Source organism: Gossypium hirsutum, chromosome A06 (assembly GCF_007990345.1).
Source record: "Gossypium hirsutum isolate 1008001.06 chromosome A06, Gossypium_hirsutum_v2.1, whole genome shotgun sequence".
NCBI classification, from domain to species: Eukaryota; Viridiplantae; Streptophyta; class Magnoliopsida; order Malvales; family Malvaceae; genus Gossypium; species Gossypium hirsutum.
Genome location: NC_053429.1, coordinates 53519987 through 53530047, shown reverse-complemented (window position 1 = coordinate 53530047; position 10061 = coordinate 53519987).

The following is a 10061-nucleotide window of genomic DNA, read 5'->3' as shown; positions in this document are numbered from 1 at the left end:
AGGTGACTACTGAAACTCATTGATTTTAGAGCAGCTGACGAACTTAGTTGGGGGTCTACCATGTTGGCAACATTGTACCGGGAGATATGCGGGCGACGAAACCAAATAAAGCAAAAATCGGAGGTTGCCTGTCACTACTACAACCATGAGCTCGATTTCGCTTTCTATTTTTACGTCCTCGAGTGATCCACCCATACACATTCCCACTCATAACGAGGTAAAATTTCTATTAGATTTTACAATTATTACATAGATTTTTAGGTGGAACCATTCGGCGAGTTATGTTGGAATACCTACCGCTCTTAAAATATACAACTTCTACTAGACCAACGGTCGGAAGCGCATGTAAGTATTAAATGAAATATATATACATAATATTGTCGTTTTGTATTTAGTATTTAGTATTTAGTATTTAGTATTATATATAACTAATATTTTTATTACGTTCATATAGTTTCAATGGAAACCATATGAGGATCCGGTAATTTGGGTAGTAATTCCGGATGAATTCTTTCCAAATCTAAACATTTGGCATGTTAAGGTCCTATTGGTAAACTATGCTACTATCGAGATGCACTAGACGGATAGAGTGTTGCGATAATTTAGATTCCGACAACTGATTCACATGACACCTAAGGTGCTCGATGATGAGCACAAAGTTGACTTATAGTAATTGAATATGCATTGGCCGCTATTCTTCTCAGAATATATCAAAATGTGGGAAAATCGGTATGATCATATACCTACTCGCGAACCAATCATTGTTCCAGAGTTAGCGTGCACGCTGGGTTACATGCCATGGTTTAGGATCCATAGCAAACCATATTTACTCTCAGAAGAGCAGAGGTGTCGGCAAATCTGTGTTGAAAGGGAATGAAGTGGCCTTTCAAATCCAAGGAGAAGAGATGATGGAAAGCAATACCCATCAATAACGCTCACACAATCACTAGGCCCAACGCCTCAAGCAACGATGCCCACACCATAGCCCCTTCAGATTATGCCAGGTACGTATACTAGCCCTTATATGTATCCTAACCCTTATATATTCATTTTTCTAGTCTTATGCTAGGTTGGAATGCATGGCTCGGTACATCTCCTTTCCCAATGACTCCGACTCAACAGACAATATATAGGCCATCGTCGCAGGAGAGATCGTATGAGGCACTATCAGGGAGATCATCTCATATCTAATAGCCATCGCCTTATGAGATTCAAACACCTCCGCTGTGGGTGATGCAAACACCTCCGCATTCTTTGTTCTATCAAGGTGGGTCATCCTTCCAAGACTCACATCCAGAACAACCACAACCCCCGCCGGAAGCTGAAATAAGAAGAAATCCTGCGCGTAACTGTTGACCACCCCCATATGGCACTAACTCCGACCGACACATGCATTAATTTTTTTAATATATTTATACAAACTATTTTTATATTGTTTCGTTTAATAAAATAAAAGTTGATTTTAATAGTAAATTATTTTTATATTTTGTTGTATTTAATAAAATAGAAGTTCTTTTGAATAAGGCAATAGAAATAATGTAACATAGTTTCATTTAAGCAATTATCAACTATTTTGATTTGGACATGTTCGAATTGTATGACCTGGGTTTCTACACCACTGTACAACTTCTGTTGGTTTGTTCTTTCACGGATATCCATTTTATCACGTATTCTACTCGAGCAAAGTCAACCTTTTGATTTGGGACGCAATTCTCTATCTAGTAACAACTTAAATGGAGCAAGCGATACAGATGACCGCTTACGTTTATCTAAGACTGGTGGGAATACGTGTTTCCACACGTTGTACATGTATTCTATTTTGTACATTTTGTTGACATAGCTCCTGGAATCCAAACGGAGATTCTGACAAGATTCAAATATCATACAGTTGCAAGTCTTATTTCTCAGGTGTATATGATATTGCCCGCCGGTAATACCTTGGTTCAGTCTATCGAACTTTCTCACACGAAACCATGGTTGTCGCGATCGCAACACACTATGTGTATGTGTCACGAGGCTAGATCTTTCGTCTCGCGATCCGTGCGACCTTAGGTGATCCGATCGTCCACACACGCCTAAGTCAGCCTTTATTCAAGTGAAGATTTCTTAAGAACTCCTCCAAGGCACCAATTATAGAGCGAAAGCAATTTAAGCCAAAAGAAGCAACCAAAAGAATAATAGAAAAGACGCACACAAAGTTTTTGAGTGAATGCTCTCTATTCTCTTATTCATAAAGAATAATGAAACAATAAATGGAGTAAGTACAAATGAGGGGGAGCTTAACTATAAATAGAGAGCCTCCCTCAAAACCGACGGTCAAGATACATTTACATTGACAGACGAGATTAACCATATCCATTGATTTTAGGGATTTATAAGATATGCCATATCAAATCCTATCTAATCTTTACAAGATATAATTCCCTTTATCTTCTAAGATTAGTTACCAAATTAGCCTAAGTTGTCATACCTTCGTTATCGGGCCAACCAAGCTTCAATTTGACAGGCTTCTCCAACAATTCTTGGAATCGGGCCAGTTCTCGTGGGCTAAATGATCCCCATTTAATAATCGACCTCCAAGGGGCGCATCTTATGCCATGATCACGGGCTTTGTACTTTGGCCCGTGACATTCTACCTCACCCATTCTCACAACGCCCTCGTTGTGACTTCTGAATGACATTGACTTGATTCACCTTGGAACTTTCTCGTTGCCTTGGCTTCTTCTTGCCTTGTCCTGTGATCAGATTGTCTCTTCCTTCAGAACCTTTACGTCGACTTTTGTAGACTCTTAACTTAAACCGTTGCACTCGTTGGTACATCTCATTGGCAAGAAGTCTCCGTTCTAACTTGCCCCAATTTTGACTTGTTCCCATTGGTATCCATTGGATTCTCACATCTTGGCTTCGTACCACCATAGTCCCTCAACCTTCTTACTTATAAACTTTGAAAGGGCCCTTATGACCTTGCCAAGCCAACAAGTAAGAATTCAAAACACTATTAGAGTCTTTTCAACGTACCTTACTCGCAGCATTTACTCGCTTTGACTGCTTTTGCATCACTTCTTTCCCCTCGAAGTCCAACACACCATCCACCTTCTCTAAAAGTGACGACTCCATAGTCGACTCTATAGGTCTCATATCGATCTCATACTCCACTAACTTTTCTGAAGGAGCTTTCGTAGCATTCCGTTCTATCGAGTTAATGTTTCTCCTATGTGAAACATCCTAGACTAGTTGGATTGACGACAACACCTTGGTCCCACCTTTCATATCCCATTGCACTGGCACAACAATCTTTGATAATGGACCAGTGATAATATGAATTTGATCGGCCCATGGAAACAAAACTGTTTGAATCCTTTTGAGGAAGTTTAAGCCAAGTACATAATCGTAATCATCTAATTGGATTATCTCAAAGTCTTCTTTACCTTTTTATTCGTTGATTTGTAGCTCCACATTACGAACTACTCCTACAGTTGGGGCCTCCTTGGAATTTACTATCTCGATCTTCTTATTCGATTTCCTAATCAATAGACCAAGCTTCTTAGCAGCCTTTTCCGATATGAACAAGTCTGATGCTCCCGTATCAATAAGAGCACTCTGCTTCTAACCCACAATATTGATGTCCACAAACATCAACCCTTCTCCACCATTCCTTTCCTTAGGAATAAGCACCATCGAATTGACCCTCGATGTCTTTCCCTCAATAGGCTTCGTCTCTTCCTACGGCTTATCTTTCTTTTAGATAGCTGAAATCATCGATTTCTTCGGACATTTTTGCAACATTTGTGGTCCTTGACAAAGGAAGCATTTTATCCTCTTCCCCTTGTCCCTTGGGTTGTTGGATCCTTGCTTTGCATCTCGTGGTTTCCCATTTCCACTTGAGCTATCGGTACTGTAATCATTATCGCTATGTCCATCTTCATCTTTCTCATGGTTTCTCTCACCATTGCCTTTTCCATTGGGCTCAGACGACTCAAACTTGACTTTCGTTGGACCAAGCTTAACAAAGGACTCTACTTCGGCCATGGCTATAGTAAGGTCAGTGATTTATTGCCTACGCAACTCATGATTTGCCCACGACTTTAACCCTTCCTCGAACCAATAGAATGCTTCTTTCTCACTCAAGTCAGATATTTGAAGCATCAACCCACTAAATGCCCGAACATACTCCTGAACAGTTCCTTGTTACATATGATGACACAACTTAGCTCGAGCCTCCTTCTCGGCATATTGTAGGTAAAATTGCTTCTTCAACTCTCTTTGGAACTCCTCCTAAGTCCTAATTATGTTCCCACCACGTTTCTCATCCATGGACCTACGACCCCACCACAAGAGAGCTACATCAGTAAAATAGATTGAAGTAGTGTTTACCTTAATAACATCATCCTCAATGCCCATCACTCGAAAGTATTGCTCCATTTCCCACAAGAAGTTGTCCACATCCCTTATGGACCTTGTACCTTTGAACTTCTCCAGTTTGAGAATATCCATTGCCTGTTGCTTTGGCCATGAAGACAACATCCCATTACTCAAAGCAACTTTGTAAATCGTGAGCTTCCTCTTAAGCTCTTCAATTTCCTTCTTCATGGCTAACATCATATCCTCGAGATTCTCATCCCTCTCTGCCAACTTTTTCGTAGTGGAATTGACTAATTCATTCATATTTTCCATATTGGCACAGAGAGAATCCAACAAAAAATCTCTGAGTTGCTCTTCCATTGAGTCAAACCCATTTGTGCATTCCTCAACCAATTCAAGCATCCCATTCATGTTCCCTACGGACTCCTCGAGATTAACAACTCGATTTTCCAAAGCTGTCAGCATGTCCTTCGAGTGACTTGCTTTTCTAGCCCTCCCACAGGTCTGCATTGGCTCATTCTGATCACCAACTTCTTTCTACATCCTAATAGTGCATTCGAACTAATAGCTTTCATACCACTTGTCACAGGGCTAGATCTTTCATCTCGCGACCCGTGCGGCCTTAGGCGATTCGTTCATCCAAACTTGCCTAAATTAGCCTTTACTCAAGTAAGGATTCCTTAAGAACTCCTCTAAGGCACCAATTGTAGAGTGAAAACAATTTAAGCAAAAAGAAGCAACCAAAAGAACAATAGAAAGGACGTACACAAAGTGTTTGAGTAAATGCTCTCTATTCTCTTATTCACAAAGAATAATGAAACAATAAATGGAGTGAGTACAAATGAGGGGGAGGCTCTCTATTTATAGTTGAGCTCCCCCAAAATCGACGATCAAGATACATTTATATTGACGAACGAGATTAACCATATCCTTTAATTTTAGGGATTTACAAGATATGTCATATCAAATCCTATATAATCTTTAAAAGATATGATCCTCTCTATCTTCTAAGATTAGTTGCCAAATTAGCCTAAGTTTTTATATTTTCGTTATCGGGCCAACCAGGCTTCAATTTGACAAGTTTCTCCAACAATTCTTGGAATCAGGCTAGTTCTCGTAGGCTAAATGATCCCCATCTATAGATCGACCTCCATGGGGCGCATTTTGTGCCATGGTCATGAGCTTTATACTTTGGCCCGTGACACATGGTGTTGGCCCGGGCCTTCGCCTTGTTAATTTCTTGCAATACCTTCCGGCACCATATATGGCCTCTCTGTATTTGGCCTTTATAATTCGCTGCTCGCTTTGAAAATAGTGTCATCAAATGGAAATATGTCTCCCACACAACTGAGGTTATCGAAAAATGTCATGTTCTTTTTAAAATAGAATTTATGCATTTAGCCATCTTTGAGGTCATATGACCATATTGTAGACCGCTATCATATGCTTGTATCTACTGATTAAAAGGTATGTTACAGAGGTAGTCTGCACCTTGATCATTAACTGACCGCAAAATCGCCAACATCTCATGAAAACGGTCCTTATTGATCTCGTTCCCTGTCAATATAAGTTGATAGTAAAAATTACATACCACTGTTCCATTAAGAATAAATTGAATATTACAAACAAAATTATATTAGTGGAGATTAAATACCAATGTTGGTTACTTGTCATCATTCAGTGGTAGACCAATATTTCTTGTAGTAGTTAGGCGTGACGTACCTTAGATAATACTGATGGTGTGTGCGATCCCACAGGCTTCCTGTCGCTCAATTACAGCTAGTATTCTAGTGCCCCGATCTGATATAACACAGATATCAAATTGGGGGTAGACATGCCTCCTCAACCTAGAAAGAAAAAAATCCCAATTGTTACCTGACTTCCTCAGTGTTATTGCAAACGCAATTAGAAGGATTCTCCCATCGTCATCTTGTGCTATAACTTGCAATAGCCAATAGGTATATCTACCATACATAAAGGTACCGTCAATTTGTACCAATGGCTTGTAGTACAAAAATACGTCCTGACATTACTTAAAACTCCAGAACAGATACTTAAACACTTGGCATCCACGGAGCAAGCGGTTATTGTATTACGCAAGGCCCGTTTCAAGGTCTGTTACGCAACCTGGGATGTACCTCTCCAGTACCTGACACCATTGCCGCACCTCATTATATGAAGCGTCCCACCCACTATGTATATTTTCCAACGCTTTCTGCTTAGCTATCCAGGCCTTACGGTAAAAGGGTGTGTACGTCAATTGGCTACGAATATTGAAAATTAAAACTGACATAGAAGTCTTGGAATCTGCCTTCACCATCGGTAGTATTAAGCCAGCTATCATATTTGAATCCATCTTGGAATGATCTTATGAAACACCTGTCAACGAAGTACGTTAAATAATGCAACATTAAGTAAAAATAGTATTATTCAAAAACCCTAAATGCCCAGTGATACAGTACCAACAACACACGTATGTGGACCTTTATACTTCTTTATCTCCCACAACCATGTCTTTTTTCTAACCAAAGCCATGATTTTCCATGAACATGTATTATCTTGTACTACACACTTGGCCTCGAACTTCTCAGATTTAGATTTAACCACATGATAGTTAACCCCGTTCATGATGCTATATTGTTTCAATGCACCAAGAAAACTATCCTCATTGGAAAACTCCTTACCAACTTCCAATTCACCAAAATCCAATGACAAACTTGTAAGGTCATGTTTTCTATGTAGTAGATCTGGAAATTTCAACACATCATTTGCTGATAGATTGACATTATGCATGTGGGTTGGAGGGGAGTACGCCGTGAATCGTAGATATTTTTCTTCTTCATCTGAACCTCCTTCACCGTCTTCAGGTTCAGTTGGAACATGCTTCGGTTCAAAAAATAATGCAACTTCTGCACCATCAGGGCCGAGCTCTCGAGGTAGATCCACATCGGACTCATCATCCAACCCACCATCATCTACAATGTACGAGGTCCCCTTGCCGGTGGGCGTCGTAGAGAGTACATCATCTCTTCTTGTGGATGTTTCGTAACATCCCCAATTAGATATGGATTGCCAACCAAGTGTCGTACAGGAGTTGTGTATTCATACTGCCACCAAACACGGACGCTTTCGTGTTTTGCCTCCTATTAACGGAGTTTCAAGCAGGGTCGTGTACTATTCTCGACCAGCAGTAAATGTTGAAGTCGCAAATGTTTCATTTGGCGATGAAAATTGTATATATAACTCAAGATAGGGTGATCCACTAGCGAGATGAGTCTACACCATCGCCTTCAAGCTACGACCACCTGTGATATCCAATAAGTCATATGTCACGGGATCAATCGAAGTACAAAATTGATACTTAATAGAAGAAACTCTCATTGGCATCGTTTTGAAGATTTTGCGCCTAATTCTTTTACAAAGTTTTGTCAAATCTATGTTCTGGTTAAAAACCAATCGCGTTGTATTCTCTGATAAAAAAATAATATCGTTCTTGGTGTCACAGACCTCACCATTATAGTAAATAATAGCACAAATACATTCACTCATTTTCAATTTTTATTCTGCTTAGCCTCTCTAATTTTTCTTACTGTAACTTATGCAACATGAGAATGAAATTTGGCTCATTTATAACCTAAGGCCAAACAGGAACTACTGTAGAAAAAGAGCGTCCTTTTTCAGTAATTTTGCTAACAATGCATCTTAGTTCAAGCGTTTTTTATACTATTTTTTAAGAACCGTATTCTCAAAATTATTTTTTTAGAAACTACTGTAGTAAAAGAGCGTCCACATGGGAGCTTTTTTCAGTATTTTTGCTGATAGTGCATCTGCTTGAAGCATTTTTGTCACTATTTTTTCAGAACCGTCTTCTCAAAATTATTTTTTCAGAAACTACTGTAGAAAGAAAAGACAAAATCCTTCTTGTCAATATAATTTTTTCAAGACTAAACCTTAAACTCTTTTACAAAAACCCTAAAAGGTAAACATAAAATTATTTTTAAAAAATCCTAAACCCTAATTTAATTAATTTACTTAAACCCCTAAAACCTAATTTAATTAATTTTTAAAAAAATTCTAAACTTTGATTTATTTTTTAAAATCCCTAAACCCTAAACCTTAAACAAATAAATCCTTAAACCGATGTTACAACTGCTCTAACATTCAGGTGGTGAGACATCAAAGGAGTGCGACTGACATCAATTACCAGCGTACTACTGACCGATACGTTTGTGCAGAGGATCGGATTGATAAGCCGTAGTTATGGACAACCAGTAAAAATCCACATATTTTAAAACTTTAATAGGATCTGGTTTTGTGCTAGAAAAGCATACCTGATTTCTGTGTTACCATATCTGCCAGACAGTAATCAATTTTCTCTTAATGAGGTCCACTGGTTCATTCTGTTGGTAACCAAAATCATTCACCCAATATAACATTCATTCACTAAAGTGAGGAACGGTTTCGCTATAAACTCTAGAGGCCTGGTTATATAAATTACAATAGATTTGAAAGTATAAAAGGCAGGGAAAGTATTCAATTCTCGAGGCAAAGCATCAATCGAGTCTTTGGAGCAATCTGATAAGCAAATCTGTTGACTTGTGTTAGTTTATCATTAAGTTTCAAATATATTTTTAATCCAAAAGTAATGGTAAACGTAGCTTTTCAAGTCAAATTAAAAAGACGGCTTTTGAAGTCCAACCAAAAAGTTAATATATATATATATACCCCTCATTTATATTACCCATAAAAGAATATGGTTAAAATTTTCCATCAATCCCTGTACTTATCCAAAATTTAAGATTTAGTCCCTGTAATTTAAAAAGTAAAAAAAATTCAATCCTCCTTTTTAATTTAAAACTTCTAGTTCAAACATTATTCTTTTTTGTATTCATGTCAAAATTTATTAACTTAACATGTTTTTTTTTATCAATCTTGTGCAACTTCACATGAGAACAGTCTTATCAACAAAGAAACTTGATAAAATTTGATAGAAAATACTAATAATGTTAATGATTGGACTTAGATTCATAAATTAGTAAAAGCAAGGAGACTTAATTTTACAGTTTTAAAGTACATGGACTGAATTTGAAATTTGGTCCAAGTACAAGGACAAACAACATATAATCCCACTGATGGAAAAAACAATTGAAGTTATTAAAAGAAGAAAAATCCCGTAAAAAGGAGAGCATGTATGAAGAAAACATTAGAACTTAAATTGAAAACCAAAAGCAAGGAAAGGAAGCTGTTTTGTGACTACTTCCCTCATCATCTAGCTTTTGATTTTCCTTAGAAAGTGGTAAAAGATGAAGCAAGTAATCCCAAAGTGCTTGAATTGCATACTCAGCTAGACACACCCATGACTGCCTAAGCCTATGTGAACTCTCCATTAATTATATATGTATACAACAATAAACAAAACTTGTGGGAATCTACATGTTAGTATTCATCAAACGAAACCTATTGACTCGAAGGATTCAACCAATGCTATCGCTTACAATTTACTTCAAACAAAACTCCTCTTCCTATATAATTGAGAGTGAAAGCGTGATTACAGACATCGCTCGGCCACTCTCGAGCTTGTGGTCATTAGAGCCCATGCATCAAAAAACATTGTAATAAATCCTAAACCACCATTGGAGAGATAGGATTTGAGTTTCCCTTTAATTGAAATAATCAAATTAAGCCCTTTGTTAACAGAA